Source organism: Sus scrofa, chromosome 10 (genome assembly GCF_000003025.6).
Source record: "Sus scrofa isolate TJ Tabasco breed Duroc chromosome 10, Sscrofa11.1, whole genome shotgun sequence".
Lineage (NCBI taxonomy): Eukaryota > Metazoa > Chordata > Mammalia > Artiodactyla > Suidae > Sus > Sus scrofa.
Window position 1 is genome coordinate 10,469,948 of NC_010452.4, and position 17,896 is coordinate 10,487,843.

Below are 17,896 nucleotides of genomic sequence, written 5' to 3' on the forward strand. Positions count from 1 at the left end.
CACATTTCTGAAATTGAGATGCATCTTGAAATCGATGGATACATGTAGTTAACCTGGAAGCATTTCATCCCCTCGATATGTTATGGAGTGAATGAAACTGAGGCAATATTGAGGAAGTAAAACAAAAGGCAATAGCTCTCTGACGTAAAGGACCTTAAGTTGTGTTATGGACTGAATACACAATTCACCCGTTGAGGTTGTAGCCCTCAGGACCTCGGACTGTGAGGTTTGGAAATAGAGTCTTTCAAGAGGTAAAATGAAATTACTGGGGTGGATGCTAGTCCAATATGGCTGATTTCCTTATAAGAAGAGGCCATTAGGACACAGACATACACAGAGAGAAGCTGGTGTGTAGAAGACGACCATATTGAGATATAGAAGATGAGCTTCAGCAAGCCAAGAAGAGGGGCCATCGGAGGAAACCACACTTGTCCACACGTTGATCTTGGACTTCTAGCCAGAACTGTGAGCAAACGCATTGCTGATGTTGAAGCACTCAGGTCTTCGGCAGTCCTGGCAAATGGACATAGCACGTTATCAGTTAACGCCTAGAGCGAGAAGAGCTTGATACATGGTGAGGCCCCTGGGAAGAGACTCACAGGACCAGAAGGACACAGAGGGGGAGTGAAGGAGTTTAGAAATTTGCATCTCAGGGCGTTCCCGTCGTGGCACAGCAAAAACGAATCTGACTGGGAACCATGGGGTTGAAGGTTCAATCCCTGGCCTCGCTCGGTGGGTTGAGGATCCAGCGATGCCATGAGCTGTAGCGTAGGTCGAAGACGCAGCTTGGATCCCACGTTGCTGTGGCGTAGGCTGGTGGCTACAGCTGTGATTAGACCCCTAGCCTGGGAACCTCCATGTGCCACGAGTTTGGCCCTAAAAAGACAAAAAAGACAAAAAAAAAAAAAAAAAAAAAAGAAAAAAGAAAAAAATTCTGCATCTCAAAAAACAGCCAGTTCCCAGATGTCAGCTCTTTACCCAAAATTCCTACTCCAACTTTATAAAGTGGCAGCTGAGTGTGGTACCCAGACAGTGGTCCTTACTTTCGCCATTTTGCTTTTTCATCAGATATGCGCCCTTTCAAGGAGGCCTCCTCCATCTCCAGAGCTTTGTTGTGAAGGGTCAGTTTTCTGCTTCCCCTTTCACCGCATTGTGGCTGTTTCTATATAAAGCCACAGTAACAGGTCAGTTCTGTCAAGCCCGTTGGGAAAATAGATTGTTTGGTAACATCCAGGCACAATCGGAGACACTGTCTTGAAAAGAGACTTTTTTTTTTTTTCCATTTCCCTTTTCCAGGCTTTTTTTTTTTCCCCTGAATACTATCTTTTAAATATTGTCAAAGCATTATTTATAGGATCTCTGCAAAATAGCTTGAGATGCTCTTGGTGGAGGAGATGTGGTAGGGACTCAAGTTCGATTGGGTCACAAGGGAAAGTGTCTGTAAGAAATACGAATGGGACCCCAGGGAAATGAAAATTGAAGAGAAACCAGACGCGAGTTGCAAAGTCTCTATTTTGCCAAGTTGGACTTGGATTATGTCATCATATGTAATTTCAAGGAAGGGGCAAAGCAATTTGGATAAAAGAAAAAAGTGATCTGACTCGTTTCCTCAAGCATAAATTGAACCAGAGAGGGAGGATTTTCTTGGATGCAAAGTAAATGTTCCTGATATCTTTTCCCCCTGTTAGTCCCTCTCATGAACCTCATTGCTTTTAATTCTAAAATGCTGGAATTTCCTGAAGATAATCATTTCTAGGTTACACATACCATGCTCACACCTTGGCATTAATATTATCATGTTGCCTCCAACTAAAGGTGAATTGTTCTCCTCATTAATAGTTCTAGCATATATACCATATCTCTGGTCTTTTCTTCGCTCTTACAATTATGTTTTAAATTTCTTTGTACTTCCTAAAGGGCATAGTCCTGGGGACCTTGTAGGTGTATCAGTTTGCTATTGCTTTGTGGCAAACCAACTTGAAATTTAGTATTTTAAAACAATAAAAATGTATTTAGCTCATGGTTCTGTAGATCAGTAATTTAGGCTGGGCTGCCTTGGTCATACTGCTTCTCTGTGCCAAGCATGGCTGATCCAAGCTAGGGTTCATTTGTGCTTCTACCGTCAACTGTTTAAAGAGCTGAGGACTGCCTGATGGTTAGCTAATGCGCCTCGGTTCTCCTTCAGGTGGATAACCGGAGGATAACCTGGCCTCGTTCCCTCCTTCCCATGGCAACTGGGTTCCAAGAGCAGCAAGCAGATAAGCTTCAGTGTAAAGTGCTTTTTACGACCTGCTTGCATCATGTCTGCTAAAGTCCTAGGAGCCAAAAGAAGTCCCAGGGCTCAGCCTCGAGTCACTGCCAAAGGGCATGGATGCAGGAAGAGGGAACAATGGGGCTATTGCTGCAGTCGATCCAGGAGCAGGCATGCAAAGGGGTTTGTGTGAGAATGAGAGTCCTGATTTTTCCTATTTTCATAACTTATTATACAGACAAATATAGTAACTCTTGCCATCATTCAAATGAGATTTCTTTTTCTATTAAGTAAGAAATTATGGAAAACTTGTTATGAATTAAATGTCTGTGTCCACCTGTTACGGATTAAATGTTTGTGTCCCTACCGCCATTCATATATTGAAGCCTTGACTCCCAGTGAGGCTGTTTGGCGAGGGGTCCTCTAAGGAAGTCATTACGATTAACAAAGGATGGAGCCTTTTTCTGCTAGAATTCACGTCCTTGTAAGAAGAGACACCAGAACACACCCTCATGTAGCACAAATTTACTGTCACCTTTTTTTGTTTGTTTTCATTTTTCTGTCTTTTTGCCTTTTCTAGGGCCGCTCCCTCGGCATATGGAGGTTCCCAGGCTAGGGGTCTCATCGGAGCTGTAGCCACCGGCCTACGCCAGAGCCACAGCAACGAGGGATCTGAGCCGCGTCTGCAACCTACACCACAGCTCCCAGCAACACTGGATCCTTAACCCACTGAGCAAGGCCAGGGATCGAACCCGCAACCTCATGGTTCCTTGTCAGATTCATTAACCACTGAGCCATGACGGGAACTCCTTGATGTCTATTGATTGACTCATGGACATGGAAAACAGACTTGTGGTTGCCAAGGGGGTGGGGGAGGGAGTGGGATGGGTGAGGAGTTTGGGGTTAGAAGATGCAAACTACGACATTTAGAATGGATAAGCAATGAGATCCTGCTGTACAGCACAGGGAACTCTATTCAATTCCTTGGGATAGACCATGATGGGAGATGGTGTAAGAAAAATAATGTGTATGTATATATGTGTGTGTGTGTGTGTGTGTGTGTGTGTGTGTATGTGTGTACACAAATATATATGAATGGCTGGGTCACTATGCTATGCAGCAGAAATTGGCACAACACTGTAAATCAACTATATTCTAATAGAAATAAAATTTTAAAAGGAAGACTCAAAAAATAATAACAAGAGGAAACTTTTGGAGACAATGAAGAGGTTTATGGCATAAATTGTAGTGATAGCTTCACAGACCTATACTTATCTCCAAACTCATTAGTTGTATATTTTATTTTATTTTTGTCTTTTTAGGGCCACACCCGCTGCATATGGAGGTTCCCAATTAGGCTAGTGTTCTAATTGGAGCTGTGGCCACCTGCCTACACCCACAGCCACAGCAACTCGGGCTGTATCTGTGACCTACACCACAGCTCATGCCAACACCAGATCCTTAACGCACGGAGCGAGGCCAGGGTTCGAACCCACAACCTCATGGTGCCTAGTCGGATCCGTTTCCGCTGCGCCATGACAGAAACTCCCAGTTGCACATTTTGCTGTTTTTTTTTTTTCTTGCTCCCTTATCTGAGTTACAGTTCTCTGCCTTTTCATTTTGATAGGTGTTTGGTGTGGTAACCTTTTTGCAGACAATAGAGTTGGAGGCTCTCTTACTTCTGTGTCTGCCTCTTGGTGGCTGAAGTGGGTACGCGGCTCGCTGTGGACTTTCTGAGGGGAGGGACAGGTGCCTGCCCACTGGTAGGTGGGGCTGATTCCTATCCCTCTGGTGGGTAGGGCTTTGTCTCTGGGTGAGATTGGAGGCAGCTGTGTGCCCGGGGGTCTTTAGGCAGCTTGTTTACTGATGGGTGGGGCTGTGATTCCCCGACTGGATTATTGTTGGGCCGGGGGCGGGGCTTCTCGGCACTGATGGGTGGGGCCAGGTTCCCCCAAAATGGCCACCTCCAGAGGACACACGCTGATGAAGGTTCCCGAAACTTTTGCCCGCAATGCCCTCCCACAACGAGCCATAGTCACCCCCGGTTTTCCCAGAAGGTCCTCCAAGAACTGCAGTCAGGTCCGACCCAGATTCCTATGGAGCCTCTGCTTCGCCCTGGGACCCAGTGCCCCTGAAAGCCTCTGTGCGCCGCTCAAGAACGGGGTCTCCGTCTCCCCCAGTCCGTGGAGCTCCTGCGTACAAGCCCCACGGCCTTCAGTGCCAGAGCTCAGGGGCTCCTTCTCCCAGTGCCAGATCCCCGGGCCTGGGGACTTGACGTGGGGCTCAGAACTCTGGCTCCTGCAGGTGAGTCTCTGTGATCCAGTTACTTTCCAGCCTGTGGGCTGCCCATAGACATATGGTGTAATTGCTTATATCTACCTCCCACCTCTCCATGCGGCCTCCTCTTTGTCCTCTGGAGTAGGATACCTTTTTGAAAGTTTCCAGTCCATTTCGTGGACGGCTGCTCAGCATTTGGTTGTAATCTTGTTGTTTTTATGGGAGAAGGAGCTCCAGTCCGTCTCTCCTGCCATCTTAATCCCGTCTCCCATTTCCATATTTTAAATATGTGCAACTTTGGCCTGTCAATTACACCTCAATAAAATGGTTAAAAAAAGAAAAAAATATCTATTGTTCAAGTCACCCAGTTGGTGGTATTTCGTTAAGGCGGCTCAAGCAGACTAACACTGTAGAAGGAAAAACTTGTTTTCCTTATATTTTGAACATGTTACAAAGCTGGACTTCTCCTGTGGCTTCAGTATAACTGCTTGGCATGTCTCCAAATATTACAACTTTAAGAACACAAATTTTGGGGAGTTCCCATCATGGCTCAGTGGTTAACGAACCCGACTTGTAACCATAAGGTTGCCGGTTAGATCCCTGGTTTCGGTCAGTGGGTTAAGGATCTGGCGTGGCTGTGGCTGTGGCTGTGGCTGTGGTGTAGGCCGGCAGCTACAGCTCCGATTAGACTCCTAGGCTGGGAACCTCCAAATGCCACCGGTGCAGCCCTAAAAAGACAAAAGACAAAAAAAAGAAAAAAAACCCACACATTTTTGGAGGATGATACAGTCAATCAACCAACCAATTAATAACACTGAAACCACCTGTACTCTTTTTTAAACAAGCAACAATTACCATGAAGGTACACAATGATTATATCTCAGTACAGCTGGGAGAAAAAGGAACAGTGAAGATAGAGTAAGCATTTGACATTTAGCTGGTGATGTGAACAAACAAAACTTTGGTCACATGACAATCTTTAGTCTCTAACACGAGACTGATGTAATTATTATTCTTACCATTTTGCAGATGAGGAAACTTAGGTTTCGAAAAGTTATTTGTCCCAAATAACACAGCGGAAAAGTGGTCGTGTGCACACTTGAGTCGTGATCCATCTCTCTCCAGTGCCATTCAGGGGGCACCACTCATTCTGCATCTCGTCACTCCCCCAGAGCTGCTGGAGACAGGGAGGCGGCAGCATCAGAGGCTGTAAAGGCCATGGCATTGCTCCTGGAGGGCTTCGTATTTTTCCTACCTACACTTCTTTCTATCCCAGTTTCTTTAGGGTACCCTAATTATTGCATGTTTTTTTGCCTCAAGGCCTGGCAAATATATATATTTATATATTTACTATATGTACTTATATATTTACTATATATAATATATATTTATATAATATTTTATATATTTATATGTATTTATATAATATTATATCTACATTTATATAATATATATTTATAAATATCATATATATTAAATATAATATATTTAATATATTTATATTTATTCATATATAGAATATTATATATATTTATATATATATTTATAGAATATATATTTATATATGTACTATATGTATTTATATATTTACTATATATATATTTACTATATATATTTATATAAATATTATATAAATATTATAAAATATATAAATATCACATAATAATAATATTACATTATATTATTTATAATAAATAATATTACATTATATTTATAATAATATTACATTATATTATTTATAATAATATTACATTATATTATTTATAATAAATAATATTACACTATATTATTTATAATAAATAATATTACACTATATTATTTATAATAAATAATATTACACTATATTATTTATAATAAATAATATTACACTATATTATTTATAATAAATAATATTACACTATATTATTTATAATAAATAATATTACACTATATTATTTATAATAAATAATATTACACTATATTATTTATAATAAATAATATTACACTATATTATTTATAATAAATAATATTACACTATATTATTTATAATAAATAATATTAATATTATATAAATATAAATATAAATTATATAAATATATATTAAATAAATATATAAAAATATAAATATATATTTATATTTATAGAATATATAGCTATATAATATATATTCATATAATATATATTTACATATGTACTATATGTATTTATATATGTACTATATGTATTTATATATTTACTATATATAATATATATTTATATAATATTATATAAATATTTATTAATGTAATGTATATAGATATAATATTTTATATATTTCTGTGTATATATATTTCTATAATATATATTGATACATATATAGTATATATAAATATATATTTATATAATATTATATATATTTACTATATATAATATATTTATATAATATATATATTTATATAATTATATATTTACTATGTGTATTTATATATTTACTATATATATTTATATATTTATATATTCACTATAAATATTTATATATTTACTATATAGTTGTATATATTTATATACATATTCATATAATATATATAATATTTAAATATATTTATATATTTATATTTATTTATTATATAACATTATATATTTATATATTTTATATATTTGTATATATTTATATATATTTACTATATGTATTTATATATTTACTATATATTTATATATTTATATATTTACTGTAATAAATATATATTGCTAAATATATATTTATATACTATACTGAATATATTCTTATATATTTATATATTCATTACAGTAAAGATATATTTATATATCTATAATAATATATAATATATTATGTAAATATATGTAATATATATTATATTACATAAATATGTATATTTTTTTAAACCAAGGGTAAAGGCCACTCTTATCAACCAATCCAGTGGAAAATGGTGACAAGGTGGCCATGCTGAAAGATGTCTTGCCTATACCTAGTAGCTTTTCATCAATAGGGAAGTCATTTTGGAAGGCCAGTGCAGCGGAGGAAGGATGGATACAGTAGCATTTCTGAGAGTGGATGGTCCTTAGTTGACAAGGGACATCTAGGTTTAAAGGCCATGGGTGGATTATCGGGGTTTTAAATATCTTACCTGTAATTTTACCACTTGCTGAGACATTTCAACTTGGTCCTTTATATTCTTCTGTGAATCTAAAGCAGTGTGAATTCTTTGCTTTCTTGACTAAGGGTATATAATAGGAGGAAAATTATTAAAAGAAACACCCCCCTCCGCTAGGTGGAAAAGAACTTTCCATTATGCGAATTAGGAGGGTGTTTGTCTCCTCTGTACAAACTTATTTGAAAAGAGTTTGGAGGGAGAGGATGTGGGAAATCTAGAAGGATACATTATTGTTTACTCTTTAGGGGATGGAGTGGAGAGCAATTACCAAAGCCACCAGGGCAGTTAGAGACCCTGAGGGAATTCTGGTAACATTTTTTTTTTTTTTTTTGGCTTTAGTAGAAAGTGCCTGGAAAAAAGTGGGGCCAACATGCCTTGTCCCAGAAATCTCAGATCACGTCGCTTGTGGGTATCTCACACTCGGGTACCAAACCACAGGGTCTCAGAGTGCAGTATGTGGCAGGGAGTCTAAATCACTTTCTCTATGTCCTGGTGCAGCCCAGGAACTGCATTATGTAGGGGGAGCGTCCCTGGCATGGCACACAGGGTTGGAAGACATGTGGCAGGAAAAAGAAAGGCTAATCTGACTTCTGGCATCGTAAGTCCTCAGTTGTGGTCTATAGCTACGCAAGAAATGGTAACTGGGCACCTGGCTAAGCGGGCTCCTCACAGCCTGAGGCTGATGGATTCAGTGGCATTGGCTGGGGTCCTGTTAAATACAGTTTCCTGCTCACAGGGTAACATCCCCTTCCGGGGTTCAAGGCGCCGTGCTGAGCATATGTGTCCATGTCAGTAGGCAAGACTGCTGAGCATAAGCCAGAGTCACAGCTGTGGGCTGAGTTCCATGCTCATGTCTCCCTATCAGCACGTTTTCAGAAGAGAATTGAAAGCAAAGGAAAGGCAGTCATTTCTTGATTAGTTAATTCAATGGCTGTGAATAATCACTTAAGATAATTCATGTTCAGACTTCCTTCCTCACTAGTTGATCATTCTCATGAGTAACGGAGGTAATGACCGCCTTTGACTTAAATTTTTTTCTAAATATGGCTTACCGGGGTTTATTGTGCTTCCCAGATATTGCGTTTTTTTTGTTTTTTTTTTTTTCTTTTAAACAAATTAAAGGTTCGGGGTGACCCTGCCTCGGGCAAGTCTAATGTTGCCATTTTTCCAACAGAATTTGCTTATTTTGTGTCTATGTCTCACAGTTCGGGAATTCTTGCAATATTTCAGAGTTTCCGTTATTTTATATTTGTTATGGTGATCTATGATCGGTGATTTTTTTTTTTTTTTTTTTTTTTGTCTTTTTGCCTTTTCTAGGGCCGCTCCTTCTTGGCATATGGAGGTTCCCAGGCTAGGGGACTCATCAGAGCTGTAGCCACCGGCCTACACCAGAGCCACAGCAACGCAGGATCCGAGTGGTGTCTACAACCTACACCACAGCTCACGGCAACACTGGATCCTTAACCCACTGAGCGAGGCGAGGGATGGAACCCACAACCTCATGGTTCCTAGTTGGATTCATTAACCACTGAGCCATGACGAGAACGCCTACGATCAGTGATCTTTAATGTTATACAAGGCTCACCAAAGGCTCAGGTGATGGTTAGCAGTTTTTAACAAAATATTTGAAAATTAAGGTTTGTATGTTTGTTTTTTTTTTTTAAATTACAGTTGATTTACGTTTCTCTAATTTCTGCTGTACAGCAAAGCGACTCCCACCCAGTTCCCTGTGCTGTACAGTAGGGCCCCATTGCCCATCCATTCCAAATGTTACAGTTCGCATGCACCAACCCCAAGATTTGCACGTTGTTTTTTAGACATAATGCTATTGCACTCTTAATAGACCACAGTGTAGTGTAAACATAAACTTTGCGTGACTTGCCTTATTGTGATATTTGCTTTATTGCAGTGGTCTGGAACCGAACCGGCAGTGTTTCTGAGTTATGCCCTGCAACATTAGGCTGAGTCTAAGGATATCAAGTCAACAAAACAGTCAGGTAATGAATTTATCACCTGAATTTGATCTCTATAGATAAGTAGTTTCAGTATACCCACTGTATTATTTGGTTATTCTGTTACTTTTTTGCGGGGGGTTACTTATTTGTTTATATATTTATTGACCTTTTAATACATTTAAAAATGATTTATGATGTGTTAGTTTCAGGTCTACAACAAAGTGATTTAGTTATATACATTTATAGATACATATTATATAATATACATAATATGTAATAGGTATATTCTTTCTCAGATTCTTCCATTATAGGATATTATAAGGTATTGAATATGGTTCACTGTGCTATATAGTAGGTCTTTGTTGTTTTTTTTTTTTTAGTAGGTTGTATCTGTTAATCCCATACTCCTAATTTATCCATCCTCCTCCTTTCCCCTTTGGTAGGTCTGTGAGTCTGTTTTGCAAGTAATTTCATTTATATTGTTTTTTTTAATTTATTTCACATATCATTGATGTCATATGATAAACGATACCATATAATTGTCTGTGGTATGATATGATATTACTATGTCACTTGGTATGATAATCTTGAAGTCCATCCATGTTGCTGCCAATGGTATTATTTAATGCTCTTTTATGGCTGAGAAATTTGGAATTCTGCAATTTAAATGTGATATGACTGTGTTCAATTTTTTTTTTGTATTTTTCCTGATTGTTGTTCTCTGAACCTCCCGCATTAATTTTTGAAAATTCTCAGCCATTTACCTCAAATATTTTCTACTCTCTTTCTTTCTTCTCTTCGGGTATTCCAGTTGCACAAATGTTAGATCTTTTGAAATTGTCCCACAATTCTTTGAATTTTTTTTGTCATTTTTTTTTTTTTTTTTTTTCTATATCGGTTTGGGAAATTTTCATTGACATGTCTTCAAGTTCACTAATTCTTTTCTCAGCTGCGTTCAGTTTCTGATGAACCTATTAAAGGCATTGTTTCCATTTCGGGGTTTGTTTTGGAAAGAAAAAAAAAAGGCTAACATCTCAGGAAAAATCTACAATAATGAAGGACAGGATTTCTAGCATCTCCATTGACTCCGTCTTAAGGTTTCTGTCTTTCTGCTTCTATTGCCCACTTCTTTTTGTATATTGTTATTTTAAAAATTAGAATTCTTAGCGTGTTTATCATAGTTATCATATACACATATGTATATATATTTATTTCCAATCTCTTTTTTAAAAAAGATTTTTATATTATTAAATTGAAGCATAGTGGACTTACAACATTATATTAGTTTCAGATGTACAGCATGGTGGTTTGATATTTTTATGGGTTATTTAAAATTCTTCAGTAATTTCAAAATCTGTATTATGTCTTAGTCTGATCCTTGATACTTGTTTGTTTCTTCAGATTGTGATTTTTTTTGTTTGTTTGTTTCCTTTTTAACATGTCTTATAACTTTTGTTAAAAGCCAAATATTGTGCGTTAGGTATTAGAACTTAAGTAACGAGGCCTTTAGTGTGCCTTTTTATGTTACTGTGGCTAGGAGTTTGGCTGTGTTTAACATTTGCTGTATTTGTAGGTGGTAGAGGCTTTGAATTCTTTATATGTCCCAATTTTTGTCTCTTCTGTCATTTTTGAGCTTCCCTAAGAACTCCTCCTTAAATAAATTCTGAATGTTATAGCTCTTTAACCTGTAATCCAGTATTATGCTGGAGCCCTGCAAATGTGCTGGTAAGGTATGGGGGAGGGAAAGTTTTCTGTAATGTCATAATTAAATCTTAAAACGTTTTTGTGAGGCTATGCCCCTCGTCACTTCACAAGTGTTTCTTAGTGCTACTTCCATTCTCCTTTGGTAAAAGGCAAAAAGGCTGGAAGGGGTGGAGTTAAGTAAATGCCTTCTGCCTCTTCTGCTTTGGTGGCATAAGACTTTGTTCTGGGCATATTTCAAAATGTTCCCTCTCCTCCAGTCAAAGCCAGGGCCCACCACGGTGAGTCTTCACCATGAGACTCTGGTAGAACTCCTGGAGGTGAAACTCACAAAGGTGTGGATGGCTGTCTAGATTTTGGCCTCAAGGACTTTCTTACCCTCATGCAAGTCTACACTAAGCCTCCAGAAATTCTTCAGAATTACCCATGGGTTCCTACCAATTTCTGACTCCAGTGCCTTTTGCTCTAAGGGTGCATGCACATCTTAGCTGTGATTCATTGTATTCACCTGTGTCTCTTGGTTTGGGGAAGTGGTTTGATTTTTAGGTGATAGTTTGTCCTGCAGCCTCAATTCTTTAATGGGTCCAATAAATGTTTTTGGTTTCCAGTTGTTTTTTTTCTTGTTGTAAGAAAGGGAGTGGTGATTTCTAAGCTTTTTGCACATTGGAGCTGAAACTAGACATTGCCATGTTACTTTTTTAGAAGTTCTAATTATTTTAAATTCTGAGTTGTGTAATACTCAACATCTCTAGGAACAGAATGCAGTTATACCTACTTACCATATTTTAGAGTACTCTTGTTCAGAAACATGAACTACCTTGCTTAAGCATAGTATGATCAATCAGGTGCTGTTTTGGAGACTAGATCCCTAGTTCAGGGTCATTTCATTTATAACAATATGATGTAACTTAAATTGAATTAAATACAGATCATTTAAAACACAGATATCTATATTGTATGATCAGATATCTAAATATAAAACATAGATACCTGAAATATAAACTATAGATACCTATATTGGATACTGATATTAGGTCAGAGGAGTCAAGACCAGGCTTAGGATCTCAGGTAGGAATACAGTAATCCTGTTATTGCTTCCTTTTCCCATGTCTATTCTAAGTTTTCCTCTACTTGCTTGGCCATAGTGTTGGCCCTTCAGAAGGGACCACATGAACCAAAAGGGAGGAGTAAAATGTAAAGAATAAAGGGAGGGAAGGTCTGGAAGAAGAGTTTTTTCCTACACACAAAGAGAGAGAAAGCATCTTGGAAAAACAGCTCTGTCCACTTCTGAATCCGTTTTGATGATGTCTTTGGATGCCCTTGCCAAAAAAGTTGCTATCTGAATGGTCATGTCCTCCACTGGGATATGGATCTGTCTTGGTCCCTACCATCAACAGAATATAGCTGTCTCTGGTGTCAGACTGTCTGAATTGAATCCTGGGTCCCCCATCTACCTGCTGTGTGACTTTGGACAAGTTACTTGAACTCTCTGTGGCTCAAATCTCTCATTGATAAAATACCCCTCAGAATGTTCTTGAATGGTTTAGATGAACATATCTATATCTATAACTATAACTATTAATTATAAGAGTGCCTGGTATATATAAGCACTCAGTAAATGTTTACTGTAATTGTATCCCTTTTTTCTCCATTTTGTATACCTCGGCTCTATCTGTATGAGATGAGTTCTCTCCAGAGCTCATTTCAGCTTTTCTGACTGTAGATATATAATCATAGATTGAGGGAGAGGAATGAGTTTTTTTGGCCAGCTTTATATCTCACTTAAACTTCTGGCATATAAATTTAAATCCAACCTCAGACTTCTAAGGCTTGTGTTAATTTACTGAGTCCAGCAAATAACTCCTTGTGCCCAGTGCTTACAGGGTGTGGAACAAGATGTACCTTTCTGGTTTGGCTTTGGCTCCCCTGATAAAGTCCTTCCACTTTCTATCCGCTCAGCCTTCTCTTACATGAAATTATATTCTTTGGCCATTGCATTTTGTGTAATTGTAGCATTTAGTGTTGAACCTGTGCCCAGAGACTTGTCAGCGGTGGGGATATTTAAGAAATCTAATAAACGAAGGGAAATAAATGTACAGAGTGCAAAGTAAATGGGCCAGTACTATTCAGAGAAAAACCCCAAAGTGACTGCCTGCTCCCTGAAACAGGAGTAATTTTAGAACAAGTCAGTAATGTCAACAAAGTTAATGAAAACATTTTGCTTAGTGAATACTCTGGGCGTGTCCTCTCTCTACCTTACTCCTGGGTCTTTGCTTCCTAAGAGGCGTCTCATGACCCTCTTCTAGTGAATCAAGTGCCTTGACCAGAAGCCAAGGTAGGTCAGCCTTTGCTCCACTCAGCTCTCAGGCGACCAAGGCTTATGTGGAGGCTGTGGGCTGACTTAATGTTTTTTACTAGCTCCTTTGAGAAAGGTAACGTGCATATTGAACTTACGAAAATGGAGGCGCTCTCAAACGGCTTCTAAAGCTGTCTTTCCTTTGGTTGACTTTGACCCGCGATGTGGCTTGGTGGGCTTGGCTTCTGCCTTGTTCCCCCTGTGATGTAATTAAGTGGCTTCCAGAGAAGCTGGTCACATGGGTCCCCTTTCACCTCGTCGGTCACAGCAGGGTCAGAAAGCACACATATCCATGTCCTTCATTCGTTTTACTAATGGAGCTTTTAAAAAAGACTCTCTTCTTCAGTAAGTGGCGCTGGGAAAACTGGACGGTTACACATAAAAGAATGAAATTGGAACAATCTTTAACACCATATACAAAAATAAACTCAAAATGAATTAAAGACTTAAAATGGTCTAAGTGTAAGACCTGAAACCATAAAACTCCTGGAGGAAAACATAGGCAGAACACTCTTTGACATAAATCATAGCAACATTTTTTGGGGGGGATCTGTCTCCTAAAGCAAAGGAAATAAAAGCAAAAATAAACAAATTGGGACCTAATTAAACTTAAAAGCTTTGCATAGCATGGGAGACCATCAACAAAACAAAAAGACAACCTACTGGGAGAAAATATTTACAAATGATATAACTGATAAGGGGTTCATAGCCAAAATATATAAGCCACTCATACAAGTCAATATCAAAACAAACAAACAAACAAACATCCCAATTTAAAAATGGAGAGAAGACCCGAATAGACATTTTTCCAAAGCAGACATGCAGATGGCCAACAGGCACATGAAAAGATGCTCGACAGCACCAGTCATCAGGGGAATGCAGATCAAAACTATAATGAGATATCACTTCACACCTGTTAGAATGGCTGTCATCAAGAAGAACACAAATAACAAATGTTGGCCAAGATGTGGAGAAACAGGAACCCTGGGACACTGTTGGTGAGAATGTAAATTGGCGCAGCCACTGTGCAAAAACAGTGTGGAGGTTTCTCAAAAAACTAAAATTAGAACAACCACATGACACTGCAATTCCGCTCCTGGATATATATCTGAAAAACACAGAAATTCTGATTTGAAAAGGTAATGCACTCCAATGTTCATAGCAGCATTATTTACAAATGCCAAGATATGGAAGCATCTTAAGTATCCATCAGCAGATGAATGAATAAAGAAGATGTTTTATGTATATATATCATAAATCGAATACTAATCGGCCAAAAAAAGGATGGAATTTTGCCATCTGCAACCACACATATGAACTTGGAGGGTATTATGCCAAGTGAAATAAGTCAGAGAAAGACAAGTGCTTTATGATATCAGCTATGTGTGGAACCTAAAAAATATAGCAGACTAGTGAATATAACAAAAAAGAAGCAGGCTCACAAACACAGGGAACAGACTTGTGGTCACCGCCTGGGAGAGTGACTGGGGGAGGGGCAATATAGAGGGTAGGGGATTAGGAGATACAAACTCTTAGGGACAAAATAAGCTACAAGGATATATTGTACAACAGAAGAAATATATTCGGTATTTTATAATAACTACATATAAATGTAACCTTTGAAATTGTGAATCACTACATTCTTACTTATGTAATATTGTACATTGAGTATACTTCAATTAAAAAATGCTATCTACCTATCTATCTAGATAATAAATAGGAAGAATTCCTTATGGGTTTATTTTGTTGGTGTGACATCTCTTCAGGAATAATCGTGCCTTATATTTTTAGAGTAGTTTGAATTTAGTGAAGAGTAATCATACATGTAGTGATGGAAAGAGCCGAGAATGGATAGTTATATACCTGGTTCAAATCCCATCCTTGCTGCTTGCTCGTTCTGTAATATGAGGCAAAGCTTTTTACCCTTTCTGAGCCTCAGATTTCCGTGTGTTAAGCAGAGACTGTCATTACATGTATGTAGTGTGGAACCTTGAATCACATGGGCTTGATCGTCACGGGTCCACTTACATGTGGATTTTAAAAAATAAATAAGTACCACGATACAAAACAATCCACAGCTGGTAGACTCTGAGATTGAGAACCCTGGACACAGAGAGTCAACTCTAAGGCCCTAACTCCCACTTTGTTCGAGTGTCGACGGAGTAGCACCCTCCCAGAAATGTGTGAGGAAGGTATTAGAAGGCCTTCAAACAAGGCGTTCCCTTTGTGGTTCAGTGGGTTGAGAACATGACTAGTGTCCACGAGGATGTGGGTTCAGTCCCTGGCCTTGCTCAGGAGGTTAAGGATCCGGCGATGCTGACACAGCTTGGATCTGGCGTTGCTATGACTGTGGGCTGTGGTGCAGGCCGGCAGTTGCAGCTCCAATTCAGACTCTAGCCCGGGAACTTCCATGTGCCATGAGTGCGGTCCTAAAAAGAAAAGAAGAAAAAGAAGGAGAAGAAAACATGCAAATAAAATGTCTTCAAAAACCCTTTTGGGAGCGATACAGCAATGTATACGTATTGGTTGTGATTAATCTTTTAAACCGTGTCATTCAGTGGGAAACAGTTTTGAAAGGAGAAAACTGAGCATAGCTGCCTCTACCTATGCCCCACCCACACGGCTTTGTTTCAGGTGGGACGTTACCTGCAATGGTTCTCCTGCGCTGGGTCAGCTTCCCTGCGGTCTCGCTCTGTGTAAAGTTGTCCTTTGACCTTTGGGGCAACCCAGATAGGACAGGAAGACCCTCAGAAGGGAGGCATTCCGGGCACAATCACATAGCCCATGAGGAGTAGGTGGGGCCCTAAGCGTTTTCTACTGAAATGCGTCACCATCGTGTCATGAGATTGCAGAAGCAGGATCCCAAGAAATGACTTTACTTGATTTTTTTATGGAAAGTCATGGTGATGATTGGGGGAAAACAACCTTTTCCTTCTTGACCTTTAGCTTTATAAAGCATTATTTTGAAAAGACAGGGGCAGAAGTACAAATCTTTAGGGGAATAGACAAACGCTCCACAGCCAATAAAAATGAGATCTGGGAGGCAAGGCGGGAAGATGAGTTTATATTTCTTAAAAGCTCTGAAGCCATAGAAGTAAATTTGAAAACAATTTTCTTTATAGTGAGAAGAACAATATAGAATAGAACTTCTGCTTGGGGAGGATGGCTTAAAGTTAACCTAGTCAGAGAAGGCAGAAATATTTCCATGTCTGTTTCTCTTTTATTTATTTATTTACTGTTTGAGAACAGTCTTCAAATGATAATATTTGGCATTCACTTGTTTAAGATTAAATTGACACTCAAGTTTGGGGAGGAGCTACTAAGAAATCATTTAGCATTCTTTCTTGTAAATAAATTGTTTGCTAGATTACTGCTTTATTTATTTGTTTGTTTATTTATCTGTATATTTATTTATTGGTCACGCTCATGTCATGTGGAAGTTCCTGGGCCAGGGATCAAACCCGAACCACAGCAGTGACAATGCCGGGTCCTTAACCGCTAAGCCACCAGGGAGCTCCTAACAATGCATTCTTGTTTCAAGCTTACACACCACTCAACTTTGTGTACTGGAAAAACTAGCAGATATGGTAACAGAATCATTTCAGTAATTATCAGCTTGGAGAAGTACCATAGGTTCTGACACCGAGATCTGTAGTGTAGAAACGATGGACAAATGCATTGGAATTTTCTAGATTAAAAAGTTCTAAAAATGGATTATTAGGATACAGTTACCTAATATTTAGACAAAGGAATTAGTCATCACTAGGAATCAGGAAAAGTTTACTAAGGCAGTTTATTACAATTAACTTTATTTTGATTTTGTGGTTGCATTATCAGGTGTAAATTAGGGATTTTATTCTGGGATGTGCAGTAAATATTGTTATACACAACAATGGAGGTTAATTTGCACCTTTGTATTGATTTGTAGTTTTGTTTATAGATTTGTGTATTACATAAAAAATGTCAACCGATTGGTGTTCTGAGTTGATGGATTTGGAGCTCATCAAATGTGTTCTTAGGCTTATCGTTCAGGGCAGGGTTGCTGTTTTTGCTGTCATTTGGTTTTGGAACAGTGAGGTTCGTGTGGTGTTGGTGTCAGGCCTGTGTTCAAACACTGGCTCCAGTGCTTTCTGTGTAAATTATGAAGCTCTTAGTTTCTTCATCTACAAAATAAGAAGAAAACCCCGGCTATTCTGTAGTGTTCTTTTGATGATGAGATGAAATA

The 17,896-nt window shown here is 38.3% G+C and overlaps 1 long non-coding RNA gene across 1 annotated transcript in view; it reads left to right on the plus strand.

Moving 5' to 3' along the window:
• LOC110255631 overlaps nt 1–17,896 on the plus strand; it is a 114,109-nt gene that overhangs the window by 18,129 nt on the left and 78,084 nt on the right. The window contains exon 2 of the long non-coding RNA XR_002336201.1: nt 9,569–9,656. This is a non-coding gene — a long non-coding RNA (uncharacterized LOC110255631). The remainder of the gene's footprint in view (nt 1–9,568; nt 9,657–17,896) is intronic.